The 13,725-nt window shown below is 27.9% G+C and overlaps 1 pseudogene; it reads left to right on the top strand.

The window, feature by feature from the left end:
• Positions 1 to 9,378: 9,378 nt before the first annotated feature.
• Positions 9,379 to 12,350, top strand: LOC147068684 (uncharacterized; annotated as a pseudogene).
• Positions 12,351 to 13,725: the final 1,375 nt, after the last annotated feature.

Genomic DNA, 13,725 nt, shown 5'->3' with positions numbered 1-13,725 from the left:
TATAAAAAAAATCGTTATAAATTTGTTTCTTTTATCGAAATAAACTTTTCACATCTGTATATAGGTTGCAAAAAAAAATGTATTTTTTTGTCACTAAAACTGGCTTGATATCCAGCAGTGAAGGTTTTAGGTTAGGAAGTAAATATTGTATGTTTAGACAAAGAATATAAATTCCAAATTTTTTTGTATGCGTTTTAAGTATGTTATCGAATAAATTTGTTTGTTATTTGCAACATGTATTTTATAGGATTTCTAAGCAATTATACATCAATGTTCAAAAATTGAAAGCCAATCTGGTGTTTATTATAGACTATAATATTATGCTCTTTACTTTTTCTGGTGTTGGTGTAACTTCAAAATTATATAGCAGCTGTTTAAATACATAAATAAACCATCAAAAAAAAAGATGAAAATATGTTGATGGTGTTTTATCTATAAATAAATAATTAATTAATCGAAACATTTGATTAATTTAACAATTATAAATTCAAATTATCCTTCTTTTATCTACTTAATTTGTTATTTTCAGAGATTAGGTGGCTCAATATTCTATTCAATCAACATTCATGTAATATCAAATAAAACAAAAAGGCTAAAAATATAATTATAATGACATTAAATTTCAATTTTGGATAAAATTGATCAGATTGTTTGCAAATCGGAGCGCGTATATGTAATATCAAATTTCCAGTTTTGTAATTGATTTTTCTAATTTAAAAAGCTTAGTGAAATTTCCAAAGAGGCGAGTTTATGAATTATTTATAACTTAAGATAAAAAACTACTCGATTGTTCGTGACATATATTTTGTATTTATTGCTTTAGAGGTGTTTTTTTAATTTTTAGATTTCCCTACTCGAAACAAATAATTGCTTCATATTATATAATTAAATTTTGATAAATATATTTGAATATTTATAAAAGCTTGAAAACTTTATTTTGTGGATTAAAAATTCAAGATTAGGAAAACTTTAACAATTTCATTATTTTTTATAAAATTTTTGATATTGCTTGCATCAACATGATCATCAGCATTACAGATATTATGAAAAAAAGCATCTATTTATGACAAACTAATATAATAGATACCATGAAAAAAAAATTAAAATACTATAAATTAAGAACTGATGTGTTTCTTCTATACTATTTTGCCAAATTTTATCTAAAATTTTAGTATAGAAGTTTTATTATATCAAGCCCTAGGCAGCAGGGTTTTAACCTTTTTTTTTGAGAATATTTATGAAATTTATGTTAAAAATTTTTTATAACGAATTTTTTCGTATTTTTCATACTTTTAATTCACTTTTCATGTTATAGAGACATCAACTGATGAAATATTAAAAGTTTAAACTATATTTATAGAGGATTCTATATTTAATATACATGCTTCAAAGTGAAATAATTAGTGATTTAAAACGAACTGCACATATTATCTAAATAAGAAAGATCATTTAACGAATACAATTAGAAAAAAATGGATCTTCTTTATATAAAATTTAAAGTGTCTAACCTAGGCAAACCATTTAATTTAAGTAATAAAATCTTTCAACATTTTTCTATAATTTTATTGATTTTAAACTTTACCACTCATATTTTGAATTACTTTTTCTACATTTACAACCGACATTTTTTCTTTTATATATAATAAAATTGTTATTACTAGACTTTTTGCTATTTTCGGAATCGAAAATTCTGCATTTACAGCTGAAAACTTTATAAATTTAAATTTTATACAAATAATTTTATGAACTAGTATATAAAATACGTTAAACTTATAATTTGTACTACAAGTGTCTAATTGTGAGTAAAATGCTTTAAAACATTTTATAGAAATTTTCTAATTGAGTCGTGTCATTTTTTTCCGAATTTCTATTATAAATATACATAAAATATTGCAGACATATACTAAGAAATATATATGTCATTTATGGATCAAATTTTTTAAGAAAAATATAGCTAAATTTAAAAATTGATTTTATTCTGAATTATTTTTTGTTGATCAAAATATAGTGCATTGAACGCAAAATCTAAAATATCTTTCATGACGCAATTTGAAGATATATTAAGACATCCTAAAAGACTGAAAATATTTAATTCTGAGAATAAATTATAATTCGAGCGCGATAGAAAGGAGTGTAAATTTATGCATTATTGACCTTATGGTCCATTTAATTAGATATTTAACTCAATAAGTAGTCCAAAAATTAGTTAAAAAAGCCTATTAACAGCACTTTAAATGTCGGCTATAGAACTTATTATTTTATAGAGATGAATTCAATCTAATTTCCGAAGTTTAATTATCTAACTTATGATCTGACTTTTTTGTTATAGTGGTATATTTGTGATTTTTCAAGGTTGAAAACTGAATTATGAATTTTAAATTAATGCCATGAAACAAGGCATCTAAGCTATGAACTAAAATAAAAACCGATTTTTATTCTATATGTACCAAAATGAAACGGTTGATTTGATTTTTACATACAACTAAAATGTCTTATCAAGATGAATGTTAAAAGCATATGTATCTGTTTAGAGAGCTTGACTATTTGTCCGGGAACAATAATATTTTTTTTTGAAACTTTAGTCTTCATATATATGATTTTAATTTATTTTTTATCGTTATAACATTTCCATGTACACTAAAAATGATATATTTAGCATGATCCATATATAATTAACTCGTCGTAAATGCGAAAAAGCCCAGAAACACTTTGGAAATTAATCTTGAGATTCAGTAATCTTTTTAATACCAGCATATAATATACTTGGCACTTATTATTATATTTACATTTGATATTCTTAATAAGTTGTGTTGGCGTTATATTCAATGAATATTTGAGTCAAGGACACCTTTTGTTATGAATCATAGTAAAATATAAGTTTAACTGAATACTATCATATTTCTATAGTTTTTTATTTCTCTTCCTTTCTTGGTGGGTTTCTTTTTAGTTATAAACCAGCATGCACTATAATTGTTATAAATTTCTTTCAACTAGTGTCGTGGCTAATGATTTCAAAATAATATTTCTAGATTAATATATTTTAAACATCTATCTAGCTTAATTTAATTTTTTCCTGTGTTTAAGATAGTTGAATGGATAGCTATCAAAAATCAAAATATTTGATGCTGAATATGGTTTCATCAAGAAAATAAGGAGGTCATAAATTTATTATGATTTTATTCCTTTTATATAATTCCGTTTAGTTGCCATTTTTATAGTAGTTTACTCACTCATTAAACAGTAAATGATTTGACAGATATTAATCTTCGACCTTGAGCACAAACTTACATATTATGCAATTAAAATAAAGTGAGATTTGGGTGTATAACCAAACCTTCAGTCCTCATAAAAGTTTTGAAATTCGCTGATAGTATATGACTATTTCTCGAAGACTTTGAAAAATAATTACAAATGAAACATAAACTAGTTATTATATATAAAAGATTCATCAATTAACCATGCTGAAAAAAACGATAAAATATATAAGAATAAATTTCTGCCTAGAATAATATTATATCTACACCGTAATGAACGGAAGTAGGATACAAACGGGTTTTTATAAATTTTTAGTTTTTTCTTTTTACACAAACACAGATGAAATTATATAGGGTATAAAAAGCATGTTTTTGTTCAAAAACATAAGAGTATATGATTTCTTCACTTGCATTTCTCAAAAATAAAATTTCTAATCGAAAGTTGCGCATTATTATTTTATTATGGACCACCATTAATTACATATAAGCATGCTTTTATTTGATAATAAAAGTGAGAATTTTATTTTCCACGGATTTGTAGGCAAATGTAGATTATATATTCTGATTGCTTTATTAAAAAAACCTTCAAGTTAATTATGTTTATTAAATATTCGGTTTGTGGGACTTAACATTTAACTATACAGTGTAATTTTTATCTCATTATATTCTTCAATGAAATTCTATACGTTATCAATATAAATATCTTTGATAAAGTTTCCAAAACTTTAATAAACTTCACAAGAACTCGTAATTTTTTTATGTTATCAATAGAACACAGTTTTGTCAAATAGAAGATAATGGAATAGCTACTTTCGCAAAATATTAATTAATTCTCGTAACTTATCAACTTAGTAATTGATGCTTCAAATTTTTATATTGTCTTCATTTCGTGATAATTAATCGTAAAAATAAAGTTAAAAATTGCCATTAAAAATGTCTCATGCATTTTTAACGTTATTTTTCGCACTTAACATATAAACTATATGGTATAGCAATATTATCGACGTCAAAGAATCGCCCAATTTTAATATAGTTTAAAATATGGGTAGTCAATCTCATTCTCAAAAAATTGCATTTTTAAATCGCCTCCATACATATAAAATTAGTGTTATTTACATTATACACACTTTAATAATAATTATCTTAAAGCATTATTTTTTTGTATTTTAAGATCATCCGATGGAAACGTGCTATTATTTTGTGTATCTATGCATATAATTTTATTTGTAAAGGATATAATAATTTTGTATTTTTATTATTGTTTGATCGAATGCTATCTTTAGAATTTTGTCATCAGTTTCATACTAATTTAGTATAAGAAGTCCTTTGAAAATATATTTTTTATGATTTTAAGCTTATTACAATGGTGATGATTGAAATATGCGATTTTTTTCTTTTCTGTTTTTATATATGTAAAAGACCACTACGTGAGACGCCTGATGTTCTATCGAAAATAGGTACAATTTAGACATGTTTAAGCACCAAAATTTTTAAAGCATAGCAGGCATAAAAAAAATAATTGTATTTGAAACTTCATTTGATATATTTCATTTTGAGATGTCACGTGTGAGGTCATTATAAATATAACTCATGATATATGCGTGGTGGACAATAAAATTTTTAAAAAGAATTTTACTTTTTTTTTCGTTACCAGTTTGGTCATTACTATAATTTTGTGCTTTCTGAACATATTTTCAGAATAAAACTGAAATATCAAATATTCAATAGCACACATAATTTTTAAGATAGATGTCGAAGAATACAAACTTTTAATTTGACTCTTTTTTTAACCTTACTATCGTTACAGAAAAATCCATAATAAGTATCTTAACCCTTAATTTTATCTCTTTATTTATTTGGTTAATTTTAGGAGTCAGAAAAGATTTACTAGTCCCCAAATTTTTTATTTATTTATCTAAATAAGTTATATGTTCAATATATTTTACACATTATTGTTTTATTCATGATTTTTTTAAATCACTTATAAGTTAATTAAATAAAATCATTTTATAATTAATTTAAAAAATCACAAAATAAAAAAAAAATTATATCAGGATATTTTGATGCCTTATTAATGTTATTTCGTTCATTATTTGTGTACGAAAAAAACCTATCCAATTTGTACTGTATGGGTCCTGGAAAAAATGAAAGCGTTAAATGAATGACATAAGAATTTTCATATTTACATGCATAATTTTTTATTACATCAGAAGAAATATCTTCTTGAGAAATTCTAATAAATATGCAGAAAAAGCCCAAAAAAGAATTTTAAAATCTTGAAACAAAATTATAATAAAAATTTTAATATGGGATATCATACTGTGAAAAAAAAACACTTTTCACAGGTGTTTTAATTCCAATAAAGTATTTTATAAAAAAATAAAAGCACGATTCATTGTATTACAATAGCCACGATAGATTCAATACTTATTGTAATTTCTTTATATTTAAGTATACCCACTTAGATTATAAATTTTTATCGGATACATTTTCTTATATAATAGCTTTCAGAATTATAATTTACTTAGCTTATTACCCAGATAAAAAATTCTCAAACCATGCTATTTATTTTAAGTTGCCACGCAAAAAGTTATGTGTTTCGGGTCACCTAAAAATGTACAAATTATACCAATATTAATTTGGTGTGTTTACAATTTTTGCATGTAAAAATAAGATGAAATCGTGGAATTTGGCACATAAAATTACTCAGTGACCCATCTAAATTTTTCAATAATATTTTTTCTGGTAAAGCTTTTTTCTGGCTTCATGCTACATTTTTCGGCTTAAATAATTTTTGGCATGGATAAAACATCAATATAACAATGTAAGAAATTTACCGGTTCAAATAAATCCTTTGACAGGAATACAAATTAAATTTGAAGTGTTTATTGCATATTAAAATGCAATTTTTTTCTATTTTTTTGGGTAGTTCAACTACAAGGGAATAAAATATAGGCAGAAAGCTTATAAGATATTTTTTCAACACATCTTTATAGCATTTAATGGTGAATTCATTTCAAAATAATTTGTATGATTTTAAATTATGAAAATTTTACTTTATTTTAATGACAATGTATTTGTTTCAACAAAGTAAAATCAATAACTTAACATTAAAATTCAATACCATGTAACTAATAATGGTGTCCACAACATGGGTGATGATGTCCACAGCATGGATGATGATGTCCACAACATGGGTGATGATGTCCATAACATGGATGATGGTGCCCGTAGCATGGATGGTGGTGATCATGGGATGGATGGTGGTGATCATGGGATGGATGATGATGTTCATTATCTTTTCCTTTATTTTGACCCTGATCCACAGGCTCTTTTTCTTTACTTTGATCGTTTTTATTCTTATGGACATGATGGTCTCCATGGGCATGATGGTCTCCATCATTTTTTAAAATCTCTTTTTCCTTATCGTTATTTTGCCCTTTTTCCTGATTTTGATTCTTTTTATTCTTAGGGTCATCAAGTTCAGCACCTTTTATTAATGTATTCTTTTCTTTTTCGTGGTTTCTATCATTTTCTTTTTGTTCTGTGCTTTGATCGTTTTTATTCTTATGGACATGATGGTCTGCATCATTGTTTAAAATCTCTTTTTCCTTATCGTTATTTTGCCCTTTTTCCTGATTTTGATTCTCCTGATTCTTTTTATTCTTAGGGTCATCAAGTTCAGCACCTTTTATTAATGTGTTCTTTTCTTTTTCGTGGTTTCTATCATTTTCTTTTTGTTCTGTGCTTTGATCGTTTTTATTCTTATCGACATGATGGTCTGCATCATTGTTTAGGCTATCTTTTTTCGTATCGCTATTTTGCGCTTTTTCTTTTTCTTTTTCTTCTGTGCTTCGATCGTTTTTTTTCTTATCGACATGATGGTCTGCATCATTGTTTAGGCTATCTTTTTTCGTATCGCTATTTTGCGCTTTTTCTTTTTCTTTTTCTTCTGTGCTTCGATCGTTTTTTTTCTTATCGACATGATGGTCTGCATCATTGTTTAGGCTATCTTTTTTCGTATCGCTATTTTGCGCTTTTTCTTTTTCTTTTTCTTCTGTGCTTCGATCGTTTTTTTTCTTATCGACATGATGGTCTGCATCATTGTTTAGGCTATCTTTTTTCGTATCACTATTTTGCGCTTTTTCTTTTTCTTCTGTGCTTCGATCGTTTTTATTCTTATGGGCATGATGGTCTCCATGGACATGATGGTCTGCATCATTTTCCTCATTGTGATCATGATGAGAATTTTTCTTGTCATTATCTTTATTTTGATCTTTTTCATTATTTTGACTTTTTTCGTGGGAATTTTTATGTTCATGTGCATGATCCTTGTTGAGTTGATCTGATTTTTGATCGACTTTTGTATGATTATTTGTTGTTTTTTTGTCTATTAATGGTTCCTGTTCTTGTTTCTCTTCATTTTTATTATTATCTTCATTGGAAGCATCTGATCTGGATTTATCGCTTTTTTCAACCACATTTTCTTTTTTTGATGATTCTTTACTACCAGAGCAAGGTGGTTCTTTTGTGCTTTCTGTAATTGGATTTGGTTTACTTGGTGGTGGAAAAAGTGGCTTGGGTTCGGCATGTGGATTTGGTCGCGTGCAAGGAGCCCCATAACATGGAGGGGGTCTATTATAAGGACAATAACATGGTGGAGGTCTGTAAGGACAATAACATGGAGGGGGTCTGTAGGGACAATAACATGGAGGGGGTCTGTAGGGGCATCCACCACATGGAGGGGGTCTATAGGGGCATCCACCACAACATGGAGGGGGTCTATAGGGGCATCCACCACAACATGGAGGTCTGTAAGGGCATCCACAAATACAACTATATGCTGTAAAAGTTAAATACTGCAAAACACACAAATACAAAGCAATTTTCTTTTGATTAAGCATTACATATTTATTTCTTGTTAAGTTATTTAAGCATCTTTATCTCGCTCCGATAGCATTAATGGTGTTAGTAAAAAGAAAACGGGTTTTTATTGATTTTAAAAACTCTAGACCATAAATATAATAAATTAGAAGAGGAAATTCATTGATAAATTTTTAATATCTTATCTTAACCCTTAGATACTAAATACTTTTCCGATAGCGAGAGACTAGATTTATTAAATATTTGAATAGAAAACTTCGGTTCCTTTGATTGCTCTATTTTTTTATTTACACAGGATTGTCTGCTCAATAATAGGATAAATAGATATAAAAAACGTGTTTTCTGGATTGTAGTCTTATATACTGGATCATAAACTGCAAGCATGGTAATTTATATTTCCCGTATCTATGCTTTTACTGTAATTTATATGTTTTTTCTTCGCTTTTAATAAATAGAAAATCATCATGCAATTGTATAGATAGAGCTCGATTGATTGTTCTACAGAAATATTGATATGCAATAAAGGAGGATATTAAAATGAATTTCTTAACATCAAATTTTAAATTTTGTGAGAAGCCAGAGAGAAATACATTTGGAACATTTAATTAATTCTGATAAAAATTTTCAACCATAATTTGGCTACTTTTGCATTAATCATTATTAAATTTAACAGTTAAGGAGTTAAAAATCCTGGACGAAGTAGAAGCATGCATGCAAGATATCTTACACTCCGCAAGACACTTGAACTCATCCCATTTTATAGAAGAAGAGCGGTTGATGAAGATAGATCAAGGGAAGGTGTCAAAAGATGCATCGAGGAGTTGTGAAATATTCCCAATTGGCTGACCACGTCTAAATAGATATTTGTGATAAAAATATAATTAATGTATAAATAAAGACGAATTTAACAAGTCTTTAGTGCCATAATTTTTTTAACCATGCTAATTTATTAGTTATCTGATCGCACAGAAAATGTTGTTATTTTCAAATTGCTTCATTATATTTAACGTTATTTTATTTAGTACTATTTTCTAAACCGAATATATCCTTTATTTTTATATTTACATATTGAATTATATATTTATTTTTTATGCTAATTGTGCTATGATTGTCTTATTTCATTGTTTTGGGTTTTTCCGATGTTTTTCTTATATTTTTAATTTATGCAATATTTAATTTCAAATCTTCAATAATATTTTGAAATTTTCGTATTCATAATTTTGACAATATACCCTCAAGAATGGCCAATTTTCGAAATATTAATGCTGTGCCTTCTAACAAAGAATTAATAGATATTGTTCTCAACAAGACTCAAAGAAAGACGCCCACGGTTATTCACCCGACATATCATATATCTAAAATACGAGTCTTCTATATAAAGAAGGTGAGATTTACATCCAAAGAGTTTGTAGATCGTCTTTCGTCCATTACCGAGCAATTTCCCCGTTTAGAGGACATCCATCCATTTTATTCAGATCTCATGAATGTTCTCTACGACAGAGACCATTTTAAAATGGCACTTGGTCACATAAATCAAACCCGATCATTAATTGAAAAAGTAGGAAAGGAGTATGTAAAACTTTTGAAATACGCAGAGACCTTGTATAGGGCAAAGCAACTAAAAAGAGCTGCCTTGGGACGAATGGCCACCCTCGCCAAGAAACTGGGAAAGAGTATGGAGTATTTGGAAGAGGTAAGACAGCATCTTTCCCGTTTGCCATCGATTGAACCATCATCGTTGTCTCTAATTCTTTGTGGATATCCGAACGTTGGAAAATCATCGTTCATAAATAAAATTTCTCGGGCTCATGTTGATGTCCAGCCATACGCATTCACAACAAAAAATCTTTTCGTAGGCCATTTCGATTTTGATTATTTGAGATGGCAAGTAATCGATACGCCGGGAATTTTGGATCACCCGATTGAAGAGCGTAACACAATCGAAATGCAAACAATTACAGCATTGGCTCATATCCAAAGCACCGTTCTCTTTTTAATTGATCTTTCGACTGAGTGTGGATATACCGTGGAAGAGCAGATTGGATTGTGCGAGAGTTTGGAGCCTCTTCTTGGAAATTTTATTGTTGTTCTTTCTAAATCTGATGTGTACGGAAAGAATCTTATTTTGAATTCAGAAAGATGCGACGTTTTGATGGAAAACCTTGAAAATATTGATTGCTTAAAGAATGATAAAAATGCACTTGAAAGAACATATAACTTCTTGGTTAAAAGAAGGTTTATTATGATGAGTACAGAAACAGAAGAAAATGTCGAACATGTGAAGAAATTGTCGTGTCAAACTCTTCTAAAGCAAAGAGTTGAGAAAAAAGTCGATACTGAAAAAATAAATGAGGTCATGAATCGAATAAAAATTATAAGAAACGAGGGTGTAGAACACCAACAAGAAAAAGATATGTTGAGAATCGGTAGGGTTGTTCTTGAGAAAGAGAAATTTGAAGCAGACAGAGAAAATTATGTTTTTGATGAAAGAGAAAATTATTTGTGTGATGATAAGTATGATATTGTTCCTGAGTTCTATGAAGGAAAGAATATTGCCGATTTTATTGATCCTGAAATTGAAAGTAAGTTGATGAGAATCGAAGCTGAAGAGGAAGGAAAAGAAGCACCTCGAATATATGATATATTTACAAGAGAAGAGCGGGAATATCGTGAATTAATTGGAATACGTAAAAAGGAAAGGGAAATCGTTAAGAATGAAAAGAAAAGGGCTGCTATTCCAAAATCGTGGATTGATAGGCGCCAAATAGTTGATCGGGAAATAATCCCACAACCCCGAAATGAAATTGGTCCAGTTATAATTCCAAAGGGTACCTTTAAGAAGATAAAGAATCAAAGATACTATGACAAAAAACCTAAGCATATTTTTAGAAGCAGTAGCAAAAAAGGTGCCAAGGGTAGGTAAATTATTAAAATAATAAAAAATTTATTTGATTAAAAAAAAAATTGATGAATTTATTCAATCTCTCCATTTATTCGCTTAATATTATTAATTGTTTTTACAGCTATAATTGTGGCATTCATTTGATTTAAAAGAATTAAATTTGGTTAAATTAATTGAAGCACTAAAACCTTTTCGGTTAATATTAATTTATTATTCTTACAGTTATATTGAGGCATATATACAAACATTGGGATTGAGAAAGACCCTTGAATTAATGCGTCTCGAAAGTAAGAGAAGAATACTAAGATAGCCGAAAGTATTAAAACGCTATTCTTATGGGAAATAAAGCAAGCTGTGCTTAAGATCATAAACTAAAATTATAACGAATAATTTAGCACTAAAGCAAATACATTTATCCTTACAGCTATGTGGAGAATCATTTTATTTGATTAAAAAGAATTAAATTTGTTTAAATTAATTAAAGCTCTACCGCTTATTCGGTTAATATTGATTTATTATTCTTACAGTTATATTGAGATTGAGGCATATATCCAAACATTGGGATTGAGAAAGACCCTTGAATTAATGCGTCTCGAAAGTAAGAGAAGAATACTAAGATAGCCGAAAGTATCAATACGCTATTCTTATGGGAAATAAAGCAATCTGTGCTTAAGATCATAAACTAAAATTATAACGAATAATTTAGCACTAAAGTAAATACATTTATCCTTACAGCTATGTTGAGAATCATTTTATTTGATTAAGAAGAATTAAATTTGGTTAAATTAATTGAAGCTCTACCGCTGATTCGGTTAATATTAATTTATTATTCTTACAGTTATATTGAGATTGAGGCATATATCCAAACATTGGGATTGAGAAAAACCCTTGAATTTATACCTCTTGAATGGAGGAGATGTATTTAGGAAGACTTTAAAGATAGCCAAAAGTATCAATACGCTGTCCGCAGGGGAAATAAAGCAAGTTGTGCTTAAGAATAAAAACAAAATTGTAACATAAATTGAGCCCTACAAATAATTCTAATTTTTGCCTATTCTGAGAAATTTGAAAACAAAATAGATTGAACTTTGATTTTGAATTCGAGAAACTTTAAAATATTTGGATAATAAATTATATTCACAATTATATAACGCAAAATCACCCTTAGAACTTTGATTTTTTTCTTTAAAAATAAAATTTGATTTGTTTCCCATTTGTATCTTTATCCATGATTTGGGCTATTTCTTCTATATTTAACCCTCTTTGTATGTCTGTTTGGTCCAACAGTTGTTCTCTATCTTATCGTTTGAATGAAAAATCAAAGTCAAGCGGTTTTAATTTGATCAGGTTAATCAGGTCACCGCTTCGAGGGAAATTTCATATCATCACACAATGGCTTTGATTACTCGCTTTTATGCTCGGCAGTCGAGTCAAGTTGTACCAGCGCAACGTTTAAGTGGTGTTTCAAAACCAAAGGCTTTCTTTATTGAGGATCAACCTATCAGTGCATTATATACCCTTTGTAGCTGATCAGCATCAATTAATGAATAAATAAAACATGAAGCTTTTTTTGTGAAAAATTTGAATACTCAATCATCTAAATCAAAAAATATTTTAGATATTTACACCTCATAACCGTAGCCACCTATCATTTAAATCTATGCTTCTATTTTTTTAAAAACTTCGTGTTCTTCCTAAATTTTTAAAGATATTAAGTTACCTAGCTATCCCATGTTACGACATGATGGAATATCTATATCAGCAAAACCTTTTTTTATTTACTATAGCGTTAATTTGTTTTTAAGCTATTTTATCCTATTAAAGCAAAAATTAAAAGTGCTATTTAGAGCAGATCTGACCGAGATTTATTTCCATCTCCACATTTTTAAAATATTCTGAAACCAACCTTTATTTTCTGGATTTATTGATTTAAGTGTTTTTCTCAATCCTAATATTTGTGTGTATGCGTCAGTTGACATTCCTAGCTCCTTAATGTACGAGTTACGGTATTTTTTAGCCACAACATCCCGAGTTTTGACGTACATTGCTATTCGTGTTCTGCATTATTATATCTACACAATAATGAATTATATTAAACACCTAAAATTCAATAAAAATTATTTTGGTATATTCTGACTTGAAAGAACGACATTGAAACAAAAAAAATATAAATCGCAAGATACGAAAAAAAAGCACTAAAAGACATCATATCTCGCTTATATAAATGGAGATCATGCACAAATATCAATACAAACCATGTTATTAGTTTAACTATTTTAAAAACATTGTGCTCTTGAAAAAGACATAAAGCAATAAATTTTTTATGATGTAAGTACCAAGGGCTATTCTACTATGAGACCAAAAAGGACATAATTTAACACGTTCTTGTGATATAAAGTTTTTTTTAAAAATGAATAATTTATATATGTTACAATGCTAAAGTCCATGGTTAGGCATTCTGCTTAAATCCATCGAACACATAAATTACTTTTATTTGCTTTTAACAAAATTTTCGTAGGACTACAAATAAATTCATAGGAATGGTTTAAATCACAAGATATAAAAAGATGTCACATATTATAAAAACTTAACCCTGTGGTTTTGTTATTAGCCGATTAAAACCGAGATATAAACTATATCCCACCAACATTTCGCCAAAAAATATGTCACATATTATAAAAACTT

This window comes from Rhyacophila brunnea, unplaced genomic scaffold (genome assembly GCF_057557595.1).
Source record: "Rhyacophila brunnea isolate RB1 unplaced genomic scaffold, BYU_Rbru_1.0 scaffold_28, whole genome shotgun sequence".
NCBI classification, from domain to species: Eukaryota; Metazoa; Arthropoda; class Insecta; order Trichoptera; family Rhyacophilidae; genus Rhyacophila; species Rhyacophila brunnea.
Note: the sequence above shows the minus strand (reverse complement) of the source record. Positions and strands in the feature narration are given on the sequence as shown.